The 5,759-nt window shown below is 39.4% G+C and overlaps 1 pseudogene; it reads right to left on the bottom strand.

The window, feature by feature from the left end:
* Window positions 1–535: 535 nt before the first annotated feature.
* LOC111744681 lies at window positions 536–654 on the bottom strand (annotated as a pseudogene).
* Between the last annotated feature and the right edge of the window lie 5,105 nt (window positions 655–5,759).

Genomic DNA, 5,759 nt, shown 5'->3' with positions numbered 1-5,759 from the left:
GAACCCAGAGGCATTAGAGATGCTGAGTGAGTCTGTGAGTGAGTCTGAGAGTTGCCTAAGTGACCATCTGCCTAATCCTATCAGTGGTGGGGTCCGGGCGGGTCATCTCCATCTACCCTTGTTATCTGAACACACGCTTTCCAATTTATAATCAAATTCTCGATGTAACTAGGAGCAAAAATCTTCTTTACATGCTGAAATTTTTCCAGTCGAAATATAAAAAGAAAAATTTATACTTCGAGAGTAAAATACTGAAATCATAAATAATTATTGTGAAAGCTGCTGATTTTGTGGCCAAAAACAGCTATTAAAGGCTTACGTATATGTAAAGAGAAAAGTAGATGCAAATGGTAGAGGATTAATATAACTATTAAGAAGGACATTAGACACTTTTGAACCAACAAAAGCTGAAATTAGTTTTTTCATTTTTATTTCTATTTATTTATTTATTTATTTACACGAGGCAGCCCTTGATTGACAGACTGCAAGGACCTTGTCAGCTTACAATCCCTTATTTTTTATTTTTTATATTTTATGCCTACAGCACCTGGTCTTCCTAGGTGGTCTCCCATCCAAGTACTAACCAGGCCCGATGTGGCTTAGCTTCCGAGATCAGACAGGATTGGGCTTGTTCAGGGTGGCATGGCCGTATGAAATTAGTTTTTGAAATAATAATAGATCGAGGAATAGAGACTGGATTTTATCGGGATTTATTATGATTCTAATGCTTTAGAATTATCACATGTGCTCGTATTCATAACATCGTATAAAATAACCATTACCAACTGTATTTGATATTGTTACAACATTGCATTTAAGCCACGAGTTATTCAAGAAAAATTATTGGGAATTAAGAGCAGAATGTCAAGTTTGCTTCTTCAAAATTTGGAGGAAATGCTCAACCATAATGTCCATGATGAACCATCTTCGACCCAGACACATGAAGAGTAAGAGAGAAATAGAACTAATTTTGTTTTGAATTTTGGACCTCAATGTAGAGAATTCAGTTATTCACGAACCACCTTGGGTGACCTATGCTTCTTACAGACACTCTTTTGTTTCTGTTTTATATATGCACTTTGTTTAGTTTATAATCGACGCTTTTGAATCTATTATCCAACTGGTAAGGCACTGACGATGCCTTACAATGATTCTCCTGGGTGATTGTTAAAATAATGGCCCTCAAGGCATCATGTGCCCTCAGTCCATGCCCCTTTGCGGCGTGACCTTGTCATCGAGAGGCGAGTCTGTTTCCCCCTTCCTGAATCAGGGCGTGTCACGTGACTGCTTTGACCAATAGGGGACGGCAGACAACCCAGTATGACTTCCGAGGTTTGGGTTTGGTCTTAAGGGACCTTGCTGCTTCTGCTCCTATCACACGCACACACATATACACATAATCACATACACATATATACACAAATACATACATGTACAAACATATATACCTACATTCACACACATACATACGCACATATACTTACACGTGTGTGTACATGTCCCCTCATGCATGTACATATAAATTCACACATATATGTATGTACGTAACACATAAATGCAAACATATACATGCATTTCCATACATGTAGACACGTATACACACACATACATACTATAGAGAAACATGCTGGTACACACATAAACATTTTTTCTCTTTTGGAAGGAAAAATGAGAACCAGTTACGATCGTTGGCTTTGGAGGGAGGTAGAGAAGGAGGGTGGGGTGGCATTTTCTATTTTCAATTTGGCACGGTTTGAATGTCTAACACTGTGCACACCTTATTAGAAAATGTTCACTGGGGCTATTTTGGCAGTGGGACATTTCTTGTTTTCTTCTTTATATAGATTCTGGGTCATTTCTTGTTTTCTTCTTTATATAGATTCTCATTAAAATAAAACCAACCACCACAACCTAAAAATAAAACGCGTTAGAAGCCAAGACCACCTTATTGGCTGCGGCCACAGCGATTCTTTTTTCTTTCTTTATTTTTATTCCTGCAGGTCTGACAGCCCTTGTCAATCTGTCATTGAGTAAGAGGACCCTTACGGCCTTATCTGAAAGTCTCGCCCAGACACGTCCTTACAGTGAAACTGTTCAACCCGGCAACTGCCACCACTCACATCCCTCAGGCTCCAAGAAGTGGCAGGAATATCTGCCAAGGATTAATTCAGCCTCGGTGACATAAGACTTTTATAACAACAAACAATTGGGGAACAAGTTTGAACACCAGGCTTTGCTATTCTAGGTGGCTTCATGCTGACAAACTCGGGGTATTTTCCTTTTGCTTTCTCATGTGCGGTGAGAAATGGCAAGAGTTTCATAATTCAGAATTTTTTTTTTTTTAATTGCCCCATGTACCACCCTGAATTATTCTGGACCTATGTAACCAAGGTCAGAACAGGCAGCTGTTTAAAAACTGCTACTAGGTCACATGAGCCAGGACATTATTGAAAAGAAAGTAGACCAGCACGTTACATTTGAGAAACATTAAAATATTAAAGAAAAATACAATAAGTAAAAGATTTTAGAAATAGAGGGGAAAAGGGAATGCATCGATGGAATGATTTCAAATATATACATTCACAGTTTGGCGGGGTTTTTAAAAACTTTTTAAAATGATTCTTCAGCCATAAATAAGCTTTAAAATTCAAATGGATCTATGGCCATGCCACCTTGTCTGATCTTGGAAGCTAAGCAGGGTCGGGCCTGGTTAGTACTTGGATGGGAGACCACCTAGGAAGACCAGGTGCCATAGGTGTAAAAAATTAAAAAAATAAGGGATTGTAAGCTGACAAGGTCCTTGCAATCTGTGAGGTCAACCAAGGGTTGCCTTGCCCCGCCCCCCAAAAAATTCAAATGATTCAAGTTTGCTTTTCTGCTTAGAAAAATATTCCCTCCACTTCTAAGAGCATATATTAATTCCTCAATATTTTTTTAGCGCTTGACAACTGTATGGTTTGCATTTAAATTTTTGATCCATCTGGAATTCATTTCAGTGAAAAGAACATAGGAATCTGGCCATTTTTTATTCTCTCCCTCCCCAAAGAAAGGTTTGACCTTATCTTGCCTTATCTTGCCTGCTGACTCCCAAACACTGCCTCCATCAAAACCAAAAATCTCGGGGCAGTTGGGGGAACCAAACTGTCAGGAATATTAAATATTGATAACGCATTTTATGATCTAATGCATTTTAGCTCCCGCCCCTTTCACACACTACACTTCTTTTTCAAAGTTTCTTGGTTACTCTCATATGGTAGCAATTTTCAACAGCTTCTCCTCATAGGTTAACCACTAAGAGATTGACAAAGAGTTGTGAGTCTTCATTTTTTAGTTAAGTTACTAAAGAGGGTTGCCAGCTGTTCACACTGCTTATCCCGAATGTCAAAGTCACGGAGAGGCACCCAGCCCACGTCCCTCCAGTGCATGACCACACCCTCTTGTTACACATTCACTTGCTTTTCTAGAACTGTTAATGCAGGATTGAAACTTTTCCGTGGCAGCCATGCCTGAGCATTACTTGTCATCTAGTTGAGTGTGACAAGGCGTGTGCTTTGCAGAAATAGTTGACAGAGTTTTCCAGGCACGGACATGCCGTACCAAAAATTTTTAAAAACTAACCAGCATCCACGGGGATACACCTTCCAAAACAAAGACGCTTTATAAGAAGTGCAAATATTTGTTCAGAAATGGCAGGAAACACTTCTAAGAATTGCAGAAAAGTCTGGCTAACTTAGCAATCCCCGTGAACGTGGTTGGAGGTCATTTGACTTTTTTTTTTTTTTTTAAGTATAGTGTTGTTTTTTTAATGCAAAGAAATATAGAGAAAATGAAAAATGTCCTACTCTCTTAACCACATCGGCATTCTAAAAAATAATGTGTGATCCAATGTGAGAGTTATAGAAAGAGAGAGCAACAAAGTCTCCCCACCCCCACTTTGACTCAGTTTCCCACCTTGGGAGCAAGCGATTATCACAGTTTGTTCTATTGTTCCTTCCAGGGAAACAAAGGCTTGACGTATATACGACCTTTTGTATCCACATGTGCTTTTCATTTCTATAAAGCTGATCCCATGTGCCCTATGGCATTTTTCACTGAAAACATTTTCCAATCGGCAATTGACATCCGAACCTTTCTTTTTAATGTGCACAGAGTGTCTCATTGTCCTATGGTTGTACCACGGTTATGCAACCAGTTCTGTACTGATGGATCTCAGATTATTTCACGCACCTGTAATAGCTTTTCACCGTGAGGCATGGCATATATTTAAGAGTATGTTGTTGGCGAAAACTGTGAGTAGCATGTTCCCCGGGACCCAAAACAAAAGTCATTTTGAAAATGTGGCAGCTACTGCCAAATGGCCCCCGGACCAGTTCACACTCCCAACAATAGCGTTTTATGACAGCCTCACCAGCACTGGGTATTACTCAATTTGTAGAATTTTTGCCAATCAGTTACATGGAAAATGGGATCTCGTGGTTCTATTCTATTCTATTGGATTCTATTCTATTGATCTACATGTCTATCCTTATCACTTGACTGTTTTGGCTGTGCATTTCTCTAAGTGTGAGATTGAGCTGCTTTTGGTGTGTTTACTAGCCGTCGATACTTGTTTTTTTTTTTTTTTTTTTTAATGTCCCTTAACCATTTTTCTCAGGGGTTGTTCCTCTTTTTCTTGATCATTTTGTAAAGGAAGGTATGAAACTTTCGTTGTCTGTTTTTCCCCAGTCTGTCACTATCTTTTGTCTTTGTTATTTTTTCTCATGTAAAAAATTAACTTTTCTGTGGTCACAGTGGCTAAGTGGCCGGTTTTCTTTGATGGTTGCAGATCACGTGGGACTGGAACCCTGCCCTGGGTCCCAGCTTGGCCTACATTTATGTGAGGGTCACCAGACCTTTGCACTCCTAAAGTCACTCGGCTTTAAAAAGCTCCCTCCCCTCTGAGATGACCAATTATCCTCCCATTTCATCCTCTACAAATCTTATGATTTTATTTTATGAATTTTTTTTTCCTGGAATTTTGACGTAAGGAGTGGCTTATTTCCCCCCAAATAGCTAGCTTGTTGGCTCAACACCATTTTCTGAATAATTCATCTTTCCCATGTCAATTCGAAACTCCACCTATATCGTAAACTGTAATTGTATATCTATGTAGCTCTGTTTCCAGACTCGATATTCTTCAGTTTGTAGAGAACTGTTTTAATTACTGTAGCTTCACAGTAATTCATTTTAGTACTTAGCAACACCGATCCTCTTTCATTATCGACCTCTCTCCATTTTCTGGTTATTTCAGATATTTTCCTCCCTATTCTCACATGTTGACAGTTTTTAAAACAGCTCACCTTGCACGCAAAAATGTTTCAGTTAAGCACAGACAGAATCTCGACAAAGCAGTGGTAGAAAATTGTTGCTCAAGAGTTTTGATCTTGAACATTCTGTCAGTGCTCATGTTCTTTACCTAAATGTGAAGGTCACAGGAGAAACATTTAGTACGTGCCTCGAGCATGAAAGTGGGCTACAGCTGTTGACATTAGCGACACATTCACTGTTGTTCCAGAACATTCTGGCGGAGACCAAGCCCCAGGGCTGTGCTTTGCTCGAGCGTGACCGGACTTGTACACTCTGTGAGTTCTCTTGCTTTCCCTGTTTTGCAAGAATAGATGAGCCCAGGCTCGAATTTTAAAAATTGACCCTCAGGAAGCTAAAAAGTCTTTTGATGCAAAACAGGTTGATTAAAACTTCACATATCTCGTCTACGGCCA

This window comes from Pteropus vampyrus, unplaced genomic scaffold (assembly GCF_000151845.1).
Source record: "Pteropus vampyrus isolate Shadow unplaced genomic scaffold, Pvam_2.0 Scaffold138, whole genome shotgun sequence".
Taxonomy (NCBI): Eukaryota; Metazoa; Chordata; class Mammalia; order Chiroptera; family Pteropodidae; genus Pteropus; species Pteropus vampyrus.
The sequence above is the reverse complement of the archived record's forward strand: the minus strand, read 5'-3'. Positions and strand labels throughout refer to the sequence as shown.